Consider the following 15,903-nt stretch of genomic DNA (forward strand, 5'->3'; position numbering starts at 1 on the left):
ACAAAAAGTAGCCGGGCATGGTGGCACATGCCTGTAATCCTAGCTACTCAGGAGGCCAAGGCAGGAGAATCGCTTGAACCTGGGAGGTGGAGGTTGCAGTGAGCCGAGATCATGCCTGGGAGACAAAAAAAAAAAAAAAAAAAAGGTCATTCCTTTGTTCCGTGGTTCAGTGTCTAAAACCTCAGATTTCTCGTCTGGAAAAAAAAGGGAGAGTGGGGAGGAATGGAGTACACACTGATAATCCACTTTGCAGAGAACCACATAGGATTATAAATTGTCTAAAAAGAATGAGACTCAGAATCTCATTCTTGTTATTATTTCATTGTCCTTTTTACTCATGTTTAACATTAAGGTAGCATCTAAATATTAAGTATGTTTACATATATGTGTGCTGTTTGTATTTTAAAATTTTAATTGGCAACTCTAAATAAATTGTTAATTTGATCACTTAGAGTTCTACACTTACTATTTCTATAATTCATGGTATCAGGATTGTTTGTTGAGGAACTTTATTTTTATTTATTTATTTATTTATTTTTGAGATGGAATCTCACTCTCTCACCCAGGCTGGAGTGCAGTGGTGTGATCTCGGCTTACTGCAACCTCTGCCTCCCGAGTTCAAGTGATTCTCTTACCTCAGCCTCCTGAATAGCTGGGATTACAGGCATGCCCCTCCACGCCCAAATAATTTTTAGTAGAAATAGGGTTTCACCATGTTGGCCAGGTTGGTCTCAAACTCCTGACTTCAAGTGATCCACTTGCCTCGGCCTCCCAAAGTGCTGGGATTACAGGGGTGAGCCACCACGCCTGGCCTGTTGAGGAACTTCTAATCCATGTTTAATCGTTCACTCATACACCAACATTTATTGTGTTAGGCTCTATTCTTTCCACTAAATTATTATTTCCTGCTGGATTGTAAACTTCATGACGTCAAGAACCATGTTTGTTTGTTGCATTCTACATCATACCCTAAGCACCTAACAGCATCAGTCTCTTAGTTGAATGAATAAACGAGGATGTAAAAATGAACTCCTGTCCTCAAAGAGCTCACCATCTAGTAGAGGAAACAAAGAAAGAGTTAGAAATCAATTTGATAATTACTATAATAAGGATGACCTTAGAATTTATTGATCTAACTGAGATAAGTTTGATGATAAAAAAGGGACACTTTCAATAATTCCACTGGGATGACAAATGTAAATAAGGGCCATCCTGGGCCAAGCAGGTTGAATGGTCACCCTAGCTACATAAAGTATTTCATTCATTCATTTAACAAGCATTTATTGAGAACTCTCTTGTGTGGTGTGTTAAAGGAATTATAAGCCACTGATTTCCCTACACTGAGCAGCAAGAGATAGGCAGGAGAAGTGGGTCAAATCACAAAAGGCTTTGTATACTAAGCTAAGGAAAGTGGACGTTATCCTATAGATGATGAGAAACCCCTAGAGGGTTTTAGGGGTGTGGCATGGTAGGATTTCTGTTTTAAAACAAGCACTAGTTCCTCGGTGGGCAAGGTGGAGGTTAGACAAGAGGCAGTGAGGCCAATTAAAAAGTCTATCTCAGGTAATTCAGTTGAGATACAGTAGAGCCTGAACCAAGGTACTGGGGCAGAGTGAGTGGAGAGGAGGGGACACATTACAGTGAGATCTAAAAGGTAGCATCAACAAGATTTAGCCATTTTAGTATGGTAGATGAAAGCAGAAGGAAGACTCTATATAAATCCTAAATAAGATTTTATTATTTATAGCACAAGATGATATCAGTACTTTAATGTTCATCGGTAGTAAAAGGCTCCCTCAAATCAACTTAGAGAGCTCCCATAGATCCAGTGCACATTCTCACAGATAGATGATACAGATAAGAAGGCCTGTTCAATCATCAAGCCAAATATTTTTAGCTGCTACCACACGCAGTGGTCCTCACTATGATGCAAGTACTTAGAAACCAGAAGAGCTAATCACTGTCTATAACAGCAATCTAAATGAAAAAATTAAATGCAAATCCCTCATAAAACCAGAGCAAAATTATATATGTAATACCTCACTAATTCACAGGTCATATGTCCAGCAACCTCAGCTATCCAAAACACAATGAAGCAGGAAATAAGCAAAAAGGGTCCCAGAATAGCCAAAATAAACATTACAAAGTCCATGCACTAAAGTTAACACATTTCCCTCCTAGGAGAATTACACAAGCCTTCATTCAGAGCCGATCTATTCTTTCTTAGGTACAATTCTAATAAGCTTGATTATTTGGCTTTCCCATTCACAGCTGATTAAGATTGTCAAATTAAAAGGGGGCAGCCATTAAAAAGAATGATATAGACTAGGATGTACTGACATAGAAGGATACCTATTATATATTGTCGAGTGAGAAAAGCAAGTCATATAACAGTATGTACAATATGATTTGATATTTGTCCATATACATGTACACACACATTGACAGAAAAAGGCCTGTAGGGATACATTAAACTGTTAACAATGGTTATGGCTAGGGAGTGTGAGTGTGGATGTAACAGGGTTGGGGGTTAGAGAGAAATGAAGGGAGGACTTTGACTTTTTACTCCATAGACTTCTGTTTCTTTTCAGTGAACATATATTAGTTTTGTAATTTTAATATCCATTGAAATGGATATAAAAAGAGCAAAGGGTAGTATTGTTAGAGCAAGAACACTGACAATGAGAAATGGTGACCGAACTATAAGAAGCAAGCACCATAACTCAAAAACTACAAGAAAATGGGGTTATTTGGTGTGAAGGCAAAAAGCCCTATCCCATCAGTGGTCCCAGCAGATGTCATGAATTCCAACCAAACATACCCTGATACTTTTGGGGATAGGCCATCAAGGAACACATTACGCTTAGTATATTTTACTTACGAGAGCTAGCGCATGTGTGAAAATACAGAAAAATAAATTCCTACTAACATGATTTAAACAGAAGATTTTGATACCTTAAGAAGTAAATTTCAGTTGTCTGGAAAATATACTTTTGTGGAACACATCATTCCCTGAAGATGAGAAGTACAGGAGATATCACTTTATATAAGAGCAGAGGTGATGCAGAGTAAGGAATGGTCCACAAATTCAACAAACATTTATTGGGTGTCTACCAAGTGCCAGTCACTAATAATAAAAAGATAAATAATAGTGCCTGCCCTAGAGAGGTTTATAGTCCAGTAGCAGAGATGGATAGGAAAGCAAATATATACGGTACAATGTGAGCAGTGCTGTAATGGAAATCCTGAGTACATGGTGGTAGAAATACAAAAGAAGGAGGTGCTGAGTTATGGAGCTATTAGGAAAGGAGGCAGCGTCACAAGTGGGTGTTTAAAAAATAATTATCATATGGGATGATACTTAAGCTTCGTTAAAAATGACTGTTACATGGAATGACACTTAAGTTGGGCTTTGAAGGATAAGTAGAGTTTATCAAGGGAGAAAAATGGGAAGAGCACTCCAGGATGAGCAAATAGCAAAATAGCATATGCAAAGGCACATGAAATTTCCTGCCATATTCCGATAGTACATCTCAAATTTTTCCACAAGAAAGAGATGGTACAGATGGTGGTGTCCAAGGGCAAGCCTAAAATGGCTTGCCACTAGCTTGAAATGTATGTATCCTGTTTTATCTTGAAAAATGAATGGAAATTTTGCCTTCAACTCCACAAATATATTAAGCTTTAATATAAAACCATGTTTTAAATTACTTATCATTTGATAGAACTGATGCTCCAGAAAGATGCATCACATTTATTTGGTGGTTTCTCAAATCCAAAGCACAACACTAAATAATCCAGGGGCATTTGTTCTTAATTTGAAAAACATTCAGAAATTGGGCTGAGAGGTGAAAAAAAAGGTGTAGAAGATACAAGGGGAGACTGGAAAAATAGATTAATGGACTATGAAAGATCTTGTTTGTCACATTAAGGAACTAACTGGACACTCCCAGTGTCTAACCAACTCCTATTTATACTTCAAGACTTTGCTTGGGATGGTCTCTTCCAGGAAACCACCCTGCCCACCAGCCTCTCTTCTCCTCAAACCTGATTATCATAGCAGTCTATGCATGCAGCTATTCACTTATCACATTGTACTGGAATTATCTATTGTTTTCAGGTTCCTCTACTAGACTCTGATCTGCTTAAAGCAGAATTCTGTCTTAGTTGTTTTGCATGGTACTTAGCACAACAGATACTGGTGTCTATTGGACTGAACTGATTTAGATAAAAGGACAAGATTCAGAAAGTACTACCTGGTCTAGATTCTAAAGTTTTTTGAATGTAGGGTCTGCTGTGTACCACTGCATCCCAAACACTTCACACTCACTGGAAAAATCCCAGTAGGTGATTGATAAAATGTGTACAATGAATGAATGAGAATTCTCAAAACAGGAATGACGTGATCAGATCGGGGTTTAGAAAAATAAAATTGGAGGCAATTTTAAATGTAGCCTGGAGAGGAGTAAGACTGGAGACAAAGAAATTAGGGAGAAAAAATGCAAAAGAAACACAGGACATATTGGTAAAAGATTGCCTTTTCTTAAAATGTTTTTCTAATTGGCTAAGTTGATTAGATGTTTATATTTATCTTACAAGACTGGTCTTTTTATTCTCTTAGGATTTCCTGACGGAGGATATTCAGTTGCCTTGTTCCCTGACCCCAGCCCCTTCAGGCTGGTGTCTTCTTGTACATCTGGAGGTCATTGAGGGCAGTGACTATGTCTTATTCATCTTAGTATCTCCAATGCCTAGGACATGCCTGCTCAATAAATGTTTGCTGAATGAATGAACACATAAATTGATCTATTAGTATACTGTACTCAAGCTCCGACCAAGACACAGAGGACCTAATGATCCCCAGTGTGTGGGTTTCTGGATACAGGAAACAGAACAAATAAAGCAAGACTGGATACAAATGCACACCTATTCCACAGGTAACACAGGGTAAATTTCTCTCTCTGACCCCTCCATCCTCATTCTGAAGAATAACTCTCATTGAGTGAAAATCAATAAAAGTCATTTTAAGGGAAGTAGGTTTAGAAAAAGGCCCTGAAGGAGGAGAAAGGAGGAGGGGAACTTCAAGTTCGAGCAATTTGGACTTTTAAAATATATATGTAAGGACCTGTAAGCTTCAAAAAACCTTTACAAAATAAAAAGCCTGCTTTTCCACACTCACTTTCAAAAGGAATCTCCCCCACCGATGCCCAGCACACAAACCAGGAGTCTTTTTGAGATTTCCAGTTTTATCACCCAAAAAGAAAAAATAAATTCACAGCAGAAATAATAAATCCTCCATTTTTTATACTGACTCCAACAAGAAACTTTCTGAAGTAGTTGCAGGCAGCTCCCAAAGACATTAGACCAATATCAATGCCAAGATCGACCATCTGGCAATCTAGCAACAAATATTTACTGACCACTTACTATGTATGAATCAAGGCAGTAGGAAGAAACTGTAAAAGATGCCTGCCCCATCCCCTCAAAAAGGCAGAAAATGCACCTCCTATCCCCTAAGAAGCTTGTAGAATTGTAGCATTAACTCATAATCAAAAGAAAGGTTAAATAAACCCAAACTCAATTTTATAATGTAGGTAAAATATATCAAATGGATAATATAGGCAAACTGCTGTAGGTTTTCAAAAGCCAGAGAAACCATCATGGTTTGAGATGTCCTTAAGTATTTTGGACAAAGATACGATTTAAGTAGGACATTAAAAGATATAAAGTTGAATATTGAAGAATGGAAAATATTACAAGAATACTGCCCATGGTATGTCAGGCAACAATTTACTCAAGAGTTGTGTCATAAAGAGTATTTGCAGTGATAAGTTATTAAAATTTCATGGAAATACAGCATCATAGTTAAGAGCAACTGAAGGCAGATCTGGGTTTGAATCCTATTTCTACCGCTTATTGGTTGAACGACCTTGTCACATTTACCTTCTCTGAAACTCTGTTTCCACAAGCTTAAAATGGAGACATGTTAACTTTATGAACTTGATATGAGGATTAAATAAAAGGTGCTCACCACAGTTATTGGCAAATAGTAAAGGTTCAATAGGTGAGAGCTCCATGCTCTCCCCTCAAAGTGAAAGTTTGTGACTTGAAACTTATAGAAATTGAAAAGGATTTTGTTTTTAAGCATAGATCAGAACAAACCTGTATAGAATGGATAGCCAGCCATTTTGCTTTCACCTTATCCAATAGAGCAGCTATTCCCTGCTGATTTCCATTTGGAGCAAGATTTTAGCATCCTTATTGTTTGATTTGGAAACATCCTTCTTCCTCTTCCTAAAAGTACTCTGAATCTTGCTCACCTTCACTGTCATCCCCAAGCTTTTCTAGACAATAGAATGCTTCCGAAGGAAAAGAGGGAAGTGTGCAGATTTCAGATTCATGTTATTTGCTCGTATTCATTCATCGATTCAATAAATATTTATTGAGCAACTATTTTTGAAAGATTAAAAGCTGTCAAGTGGAAATGACTTCAACTTCACACCCCTTACTTGCACCTGTCCCCTCTTTCCTTGTTCTCTCCTGTTATAGAGAGGGAAGAAGCCCTCCTCCAATGAAAGGCTGGACAACTCCACCTGTGCTTTGGAGCCCTGGTCTTCTCTGGGGGCCTTTGCACCTGTAGCACCTTTTTCATGTTTCCAATCTCATCCTCTTTAATAATTCTTTCTATTCAGCACTTAAACACACTCAAGCATTTCTCATTCAAAAGAGAGAGAGAGAGAGAGATTTTTTAAAAAAGAAATAAAAATCCTCCTTAGTCCTTCATCCACATCCTTCTCCAGCTCTAATGCTATCTCCTCCCTCTTCCCAGTCAAGCTTATGAAAGTGTTGCTTCCAGACCCCATCTTTACTTTTTCACCTCCCACCTACTCTTCAAGCTCATCAATCTGGATTTTGTGTCTGCCATTCCTCAAAAGCATGACTCTCAGTAAGGTCATCAGTTTTTATTTCCCATTTTACCTGACATTCCTTCCTTGAAATGCTTTCTTCCCTTGACTTTGGGGACATCACACCTTTCTGATTTTCTTTTTACCTCACTAGTAGCTCATTCTTGCCCATTTCTGACACCTCTTTATGGGACTACTCAATGTTTTTAGGGTTCTGTTGAATGTATGCTTCTTTTCCCACTTTGAGTTTTTCCTGAGGTAAATGCATTTACTCCTATGGCTTTCTTACCACGGATATACCTAAAGCTCTTCAATCTGTAGATTCAGACCCTCATACCCAATAGCCACCTAACCTGAATATTTCACTGGCACCTCAAACTCTGCATATCCAAATCTGGACTCATCATCTTCATTCCCAAACCATCTCTCCTCCTTTGGTGTTCCTCCACTCAGTAAATAGCAGTACCAGCCAACCAGTGGTTCAAGACAGAAATCTGAGAGTCATCCTTGACTATTCCTTCTCTACCATCCACACCAAAACAATTACTAATTTTGCCCCTTTTTTTTTTTCTTTTTTTGAGACAGAGTTTCGCTCTTGTTGTCCAGGCTGGAGTGCAATGGTGCAATCTCAGCTCACTGCAACCTCCACTTCCCAGGTTCAAGCAATTCTGCCTCAGCCTCCTGAGTAGCTGGGATTATAGGGATGCACCACCACACCTGGCTAATTTTGTATTTTTAGTAGAGATGGGGTTTCTCCGTGTTGGTCAGGCTGGTCTCGAACTCCCGACCTCAGGTTATCTGCCTGCCTCAGCCTCCCAAAGTGCTGGGATTACAGGCGTGAGCCACCACACCCAGCCACTAATTTGCCATTAGACCCCCTAGATATTTCTAAAAACCATCATTTCCTCCATTTTTTTAACCAATATCACCTGTTGTCCAAGCTATTGCAACAGCCTCCTTTTTACAAGAGCAAATCTGCATATAACTTTGAATGCTTAAATTATGGCTTCCCTCACGCCTGTAATCCCAGCACTTTGGGAGGCCAAGGCAGGCGGATCACGAGGTTAGGAGATCGAGACCATCCTGGCTAACGTGGTGAAATCCCGTCTCTACTGAAAATACAAAAAATTAGCTGGGCGCGGGGGCGAGTGCCTGTAGTCCCAGCTACTTGGGAGGCTGAGGCAGGAGAATGGCGTGAACCCGGGAGGTGGAGCTTGCAGTGAGCGGAGATTGCGCCACTGCACTCCAGCCTGGGCGACTGAGCGAGACTCCGTCCTAAAAAAATAAATAAATAAAAAGGTTCTCCATTAATCTTTGGATAAATTCCTAAAATCTTTAATGTGATCCACAAGGTCTTGTATGTTCTGACATCTACCTGCATTTCCACTTCTCTCTGCTCTCCAGTCATACTGGTCTTCTCTCAATGCTTCAGTGATTTGCATGCTCTCACCTTAAGACTTTGCTCTCTCCCCCTTCTATCAATCCCTACCTCCACCTATTTTAATAACTAATCCTAGTCATCTTTCCAGGTTTCAGCGTAACTGTTCTGGAACTGGAAGCAGAGTTGGCTAGTTCCCTCTTTGTATGTTCACAGGATGCCTCATCCTTTCTTCTCCTTTTTAACACCCTTTGCTTTTATACTGTCTTCCCTAATAGTCTATAAACTCCAGAGAGACAGGACCCATGCCTATCTTGCTTATCAGTGCATTCCTGGTACATAACATAGTATCTAGCATATAGTAGGTAATAACATATTTATTAATTCATACAATCAGCTACAGGTAGAGTTTGTCTTTATTTCTGCAAAACCTTCCTGGAACCACCCCAAGCAGAGTTGATAACTTCCATGTTAGCATCACCAATATACCAAAGACTCTCTTTTTGCACTTACCCTGTATTGTAATTATTTCTTTACACGTTTAACTCTCTTTCTCTTTTTTCTCTTCCTTCTTTCCTTCCTTCCTTTCTTCTTCCTCCTTTCCTTTCCCTTTCTTTGCTTCCTTCCTTCCCTCCCTCCCTCCCTTTTTCTTTTTCTCTTTCTTTCTTTCCCTTTCTTTCTTTCTTTCCTTCTTTCCTTCTTTCTTTCCTTCTTTCTCCCTTCCCCTTCCCCCTCCCCTCCCCTCCCCTCTCCTCCCCTCTCCTCTCCTCTCCTCTCCTCTCCTTTCCTTTCCTGGTCTCACTTTGCTGCCCAGGCTGGAATGCAGTGGTTCGATCTTGGTTCACTGCAACCTCCACCTATGGGGTTCAAGTGATCCTCCCACCTTAGCCTCCCAAAGTTGGATTATATCTTATTTGTAGTTTTATCCCTAGCACTTCACTTGGTATCTGGCACAAAGTAAATGCTCAATAAAGACTTATAGAATTAAATAAACAAACTGCCAACTGACTGGATATGAGACTTGAACGAATATGGAAAATCAGAGATAAATTCTGAAGTGTGGTCTAGTCTTTGATGGAAATGGAGAAGTTGGTGAAGGAGACTGGGTGGTTTAGAAAGTAAACATATGCAGTTCCAAGCATAGGTACTGGTGGTGGTAATGACAAAGGGGAAAATGTATACTCAACGAGGAGGTTAGAAAAGAAATGGGGTCCTGAAAAGGGCGCCGTGAAAGTAATTCCAAGGTAGAAAGCAGAATCTACTGGAGAGGGCTGATAGGCTACATTCTAATTTGCCTAAGACAGTCCCAATTTACACCTGTTGTCTTAACATAATAATTGATGGTGCCTGCCCCTTTACACTCTCAAAGTGTCCAGATAAGTTACATGGCTGGCCTACAAGAAGATTACATGAATTTGGAAAATTTGAGTAAATTATGGGCAATAACATTTAATACAAGAGCATGGCAAGGAATTAAAGTGAGTTCACGTTGAATGGATGTACTGAACTGAATTTTTTTCTTTTTTTTTTGAGATAGAGTCTCGTTGCGATCTCGTCTCATGGCAACTTCCACCTCCCAAGCTCAAGCAATTCTCCTGCCTCAGCCTCCTGAGTACCTGGGATTACAGGCATGCACCACCTTGCCTGGCTAATTTTGTATTTTTAGTAGAGATGGGGTTTCTCCATGTTGGTCAGGCTGGTCTTGAACTCCCAACCTCAGGTGATCCACCCACCTCGGCCTCCCAGAGTGTTGAGATTACAAGTGTGAGCCACTGTGCCTGGCCTGAACTGAATAATGTTTTATGCAGAGCCAACTATGAAATGAAGCAGGTATTCCACTAGCTACTTCTAAATAAGTGGTGTCACTTAATTTTCACAAAAAAACCCTCATAGGTAGGCATTTTCATCCATATTTCACAGATAAAATAGTTGAAACTCAGATCGGCCGGGCACGGTGGCTCAAGCCTGTAATCCCAGCACTTTGGGAGGCCGAGATGGGCGGATCACGAGGTCAGGAGCTCGAGACCATCCTGGCTAACACGGTGAAACCCCGTCTCTACTAAAAAATACAAAAAACTAGCTGGGCGAGGTGGCAGGCGCCTGTAGTCCCAGCTACTCGGGAGGCTGAGGCAGGAGAATGGCGTAAACCCGGGAGGCGGAGCTTGCAGTGAGCTGAGATCCGGCCACTGCACTCCAACCTGGGCAACAGAGTGAGACTCCGTCTCAAAAAAAAAAAAAAAAAAAAAGAAACTCAGATCAAGCAGATCAAGTAACCGTCTCAAAAAGTTAACTTGGCTAAAAAAGCAAAACTAACTAACTAAATATAAAGAAATAATTGAAAAAGGAAGATCTGGCCGGCTGCAGTGACTTACGCTTGTAATCCCAGTACTTTGGGAGGCCGAGGTAGGTAGATCACCTGAGGACAAGAGATCAAGACCATCCTGGCCAACATGGTGAAACCCTGTCTCTAATTAAAAAAAAAAAAAAAAATGAAATGCAAAAAAAATTCGCTGGGCATAGTGGCACATGCCTGTAATCCCAACTACTCGGGAGGCTGAAGGAGGAGAATCGCTTGAACCTGGGAGGCGGAGGTTGCAGTGAACTGAGATTGGGCCACTGCACTCCAGCCTGGCCATGGAGCAAGACTCCGTCTCAAAAAAAAAAAAAAAGAAAAGATATTATTGCAATAAAAATAAAAGCAGGAAAGGGGTAACCTAACCTAAGGAGAGCCCAGAAATCAATATGTAGAAATGTAGAAGTGAAAATTCCTCCAAAAGTCGAATAGAAGCTAAGCAAAGGAGTGGCACGAAAGAGAAATTGCAGAGGAACCACGTGAAACAAAGGAATAGAAACACATCATGGGAATGACTTAAAGGTTCTAAGTTGGAAAATGGGTTGACTCTTGTGATGATTCCTTCAAAGTTCGTGAAAATTGCATTTTTGCAGTAAATACCCTTCAATCTTTCCCAAGAGCTAAATAAGGTGCTCTTTATTATGCAATAATACTAGTTTCACTTTTTACTGCCTTCCTCATTGAACGACACCTAATAAGCATTATACTTCAGCTCTGTCGTATCTTTTCCATTCCTTTCTTTTGAAGACTAGAAAGAAATGAATGCAGCAGCACATATGCAGTTAGAATTTCACTTGATGGCAATCACTTTTTAAAAATACTCTGCAAAAACGAGTTGCACTTAAGAAGGCATTTTGTATATCTGCCTTTCCATGGAACAACAGAGTCTAGTAAAAAGAACAAGTACTACAAGCAAGAAGCCAAGACATTGACTAGTTGTAGAACTCAGGTAAATCATATACTTTCTCTCTTCTAACGGATTTTTCTTCCTGTGTTACAGGAATTTTTTTGTGTGTGTGACAAATTTTACACAAAAGTAAGGTAGGTATCATTACAGAATACCTTTTAAATATTAAATCCATTTTTAAACATTATAAAAGAAGGCAAATAATTACATTTTCCTTATTCATTTCCTTTTTTTTATTGAAATGGAGTCTCGCTCTGTTGCCCAGGCTGGAGTGCAATGGCATGATCTTGGCTCACGGCAACCTCTGCCACCCAGATTCAAGCAATTCTCCTGCCTCAGCCTCCCAAGTAGCTGGGATTACAGGAATTTGCCACAACGTCCGGCTAATTTTGTATTTTTAGTAGAGGTTTTGCCATGTTGGCCAGGCTGGTCTTGAACTCCTGACCTCAGGTGATCCACCCACTTCAGCCTCCCAAAGTGCTAGGATTACAGGCATGAGCCACCATGCCTGGCCTGTTTCCTCTTTTTTGAAATAATCTCACATTTTATTGAATTAAAAACTTATGAACCTTAAGAGTTCGAGGATGTGCTAGAAGTCAGGTTAACATTTGTATTTAAGTAATAATTCGAATTATATGACCTCTTCTTAATTTACATATAATCAATCAATAAACAAACATTTGTTCAGTGCTTACTGTGTGTTAGGAATTATACTAGGCTGTTTGGGGGAGTGATACAAAGTACTACATGTTATCAAATCAAAGATAGTTTAGATTATAAGATGCATCCCCATTTCAGAGCTGTTAAAATGGGGAAAAACAGGCATCTTAAACTGATTATAGGTAGGTAAAAAACAAAGAGCTTCCACAGAGAGAAAAGAATGGAATATATCCACAAAAATTACCAAGTGAATATTAGAGACAAAAAGGTTCTCAGAAATTCAGTGAAACAAGAAGTTACAAGGAGCTAAGGGTGGTGAGGAAAGTGCACTGTGTATGATACTGGCCTCATTCTGCTAATGTATTTTCTATTGATTCTATAAGGTGTTGGCAAGGAAAGGACAAATTGAAAACTAAACTTTATACTTTACCTCCTGAAATGTGACAACTTTCAGTTTTGTAAAGACTTCTGAATTCTATCACTATACCAACTCAAAACCAATTTTTAGTGTTGACATTAACTTAATAAAAATAATTACTTGGCCGGGCGCGGTGGCTCAAGCCTGTAATCCCAGCACTTTGGGAGGCCGAGACGGGCGGATCACGAGGTCAGGAGTTCGAGACCATCCTGGCTAACATGGTGAAACCCCGTCTCTACTAAAAAATACAAAAAAGCTAGCCGGGCGAGGTGGCTGGCGCCTGTAGTCCCAGCTACTCGGGAGGCTGAGGCAGGAGAATGGCGTAAACCCGGGAGGCGGAGCTTGCAGTGAGCTGAGATCCGGCCACTGCACTCCAGCCCGGGGAACAGAGTGAGACTCCGTCTCAAAAAAAAAAAAAAAAAAAAAATAAAAAAATAAAAATAATTACTTAAATTAAAAATTAAGCAAATATAGAATATGCTAAAATAAGAGTGAAATTTGGGGGAAACGGCCCAAATAATTTAAATATTTAACCTGTAAGAACAAGTGCAAATATTTAAAAATAATAGTTTAGGTGTTATTTCTATACTTGGGGAGTAAAAATAAAACTTATAATACATGAAGTTCTAAACTATATCTGCACCTATAGATCTAGGAGCAAGAAAAGGCCATTCTTTGGCCAGGCCTGGTGGCTCACGCCTATAATCCCAGCACTTTGGGAGGCTAAGGCAGGAGTTCAAGACCAGCCTGGCCCGTATGGTGAAACCCTATCTTTACTAAAAAATATTTTAAAAAATTAGCTGGGCATCATGGAGCATGCCTGTAATCCCAGCTACTCATGAGGCTGAGGCAGGAGAATTGCTTGACCTGGGAGGCAGAGGTTGCAGTGAGTCAAGATCGTGCCACTGCACTCCAGCCTGGGTGACAGAGCGAGACTCCATCTCAAAAAAATAAAATAAAATAAAATAAAAACATAATTAGCTGGAAGCATAGGTGTTTGTGGTCAGAAAGTAGACTATCTGAATTAGTGATTTTAGAAGTAGAGAGAGTTTTAGGTCATGATGACAAGATCGAGGGGGTGACTATGAAGGTGGGTGGTTGAATAGCATTGTAGGAGGACATGGGAGATACTCGGGATCTCTCTTGAGGACTCTGAAGTCACTTAGGATGATGGCAGTACTCATGGCACAAGAGAAGACAGTAAGCCAAGTGCCACTGTCTTCCGTGAGGTAGGAAGATTACGGTTACCAATCACGGAGAGAGTAGCAGGGGTTTTCACAAAAGGGTGGAAAAGCCGTGGACTCTGAGTAGCCCTGGGAAGCATCCTCATCTCCTGACGGTACATAGGTGTGAGAATATGAGCGGATCTCTCTTGAGGAAACTGCAGGGTAAGCGGTGTAGAGAGAGCCAGGTTTAGATAAGGCATCAGGTGGAAGGAACATTCAGGGGAAAGTGTTTGAGGGCATAGGAGAGTTGAAATTTCAAAGGGCAAATGGAAGGTTTTGGCAGGGAGAGAAGAGAGGGATTGGATACTTCCACACTTAAGGAAGTATGTAGCATTTTAGGAATGATAGTTCATATAGGACAAATATGGGAAGAGACAAGGTATCTATATTTGGAGTTTTGACCTATGAAAATAGGAATGAAACTCGATAGGTTTAGTCTCACTTAGCCCTCAGAGAAGAGTGGACACAAGGGCTTAACAAAAGTCAGCTGTGGTCTGGAAAGTCCTGCAAACATTTACTTTCACACAGAGATATGATTAGTTATAGGAGATGCAGCAGAGGTGAATAGTGGGGAACAAAAAACTTGAAGTTCAAGGTTCTTTGAGGAGAGGGATGAACATCTTTTTTAATAGAGATGGGTTTTCACCGTGTTAGCCAAAATGGTCTCGATCTCCTGACCTCGTGATCTGCCCACCTCAGCCTCCCAAAGTGCTGGGATTACAGGTGTGAGCCACCGTGCCTGGTCCCAGCTCATTATTAAGCTAGTCCAACTGCGACTATTCTTCACTTTCATTTGAATAGCAGTTTATTAACCCCTTCTTTCTATTACTCCCTGCTTGTCTTCACTTCCCCATTTGTCAAGCTTAAAGTTCATAGCCCATCATTTCATTTGCTCTCTTAGAATTACCCTGAACTTTCTCCTTAATTATTCTCTTTCCGGTCTTCTAAAACACCACACTCTCCCAATTCCTCTTATTTCTCTGGCTGCCCTTTTGCAAACATTTTTACTGACTCTTCCTTCATGTTCTATTAAACCTTTAAGTAGGAGAGTTTTTCAGGGATCTGTCCTAGGAGTGCTTCTCTTTTCATTCAATATCCCTTCCTGAAGTAATTTTAACTTTTCCTATGGCTTCAGTTACTATCAACATGCATGTGCTCCTCAAATTTATACCTTGTTGTTGGAGTTCTGGACTGCTACATCTAACTGCTTACCTGACTTCTTCAAGTGGATATCTCCAAGGTACCTTCAACTCAGCCTGTTCAAAAGTAAACTCATCAATATTCTATTAAATCTATCTCTGCCAGAAATCTGAGCCATCTTTGACATTTCCTGCTCTCATATATCGCCATATTTAAACAATCATGAAGACCTGTTAATTTCTGTCTTCAAATTATTTCTCAAATTTTTTCACTTTTTTCCATCTCTACTGCCACCCCTCCCAACCTCCGTTCAAGTCACCATCATTTTTCATGGACAAGTTTCATTCCACTTGTTACCTACCATGTGCCATGCACAGTAAGGTGCTACACAGAGCTTCAAAGGAGCCTCTTGCCTGGATGACATAAATAATGGGTCTTCTGCAATCATTCTTTCCCCAACTGCAACGGTTAATTTTATATGTCAACTTGACTGGGCTAAGGGATGCTCAGATGGCTGGTAAAACATTATTTCTGGGTATGAGACTGTTTTTGGAAGAGATTAGCATTTGAATCAGTATACTGAGTAAAGATTATCTACCCTCACCAATGTAGGCTGCCATCATCTAATCATTGAAGGCTCAGATGGAACAAAAAGGTGGAGGAAGGGTGGATTCACTTTCTTTCTTCTTGACTGGAACACCTATCTTCTCCTGCCCTTAGACATCAGAGTTCTAGGTTCTTGGGCCTTCTGACTCCAGGACTTACACCATTGGCTCTCTCAGTTCTCGGGCCTTGAACTCAGATATATTACACCACCAGCTTCCTAGGATCTACAGCTTGTGGGGGGCATATTGTGGGACTTCTTGGCTTCCATAATTGCGTCAGCTGATTCCCATAATAAATCCCCTGTTATCTA

The sequence above is a fragment of the Piliocolobus tephrosceles genome, chromosome 1 (genome assembly GCF_002776525.5).
Source record: "Piliocolobus tephrosceles isolate RC106 chromosome 1, ASM277652v3, whole genome shotgun sequence".
In the NCBI taxonomy this organism is placed as follows: domain Eukaryota; kingdom Metazoa; phylum Chordata; class Mammalia; order Primates; family Cercopithecidae; genus Piliocolobus; species Piliocolobus tephrosceles.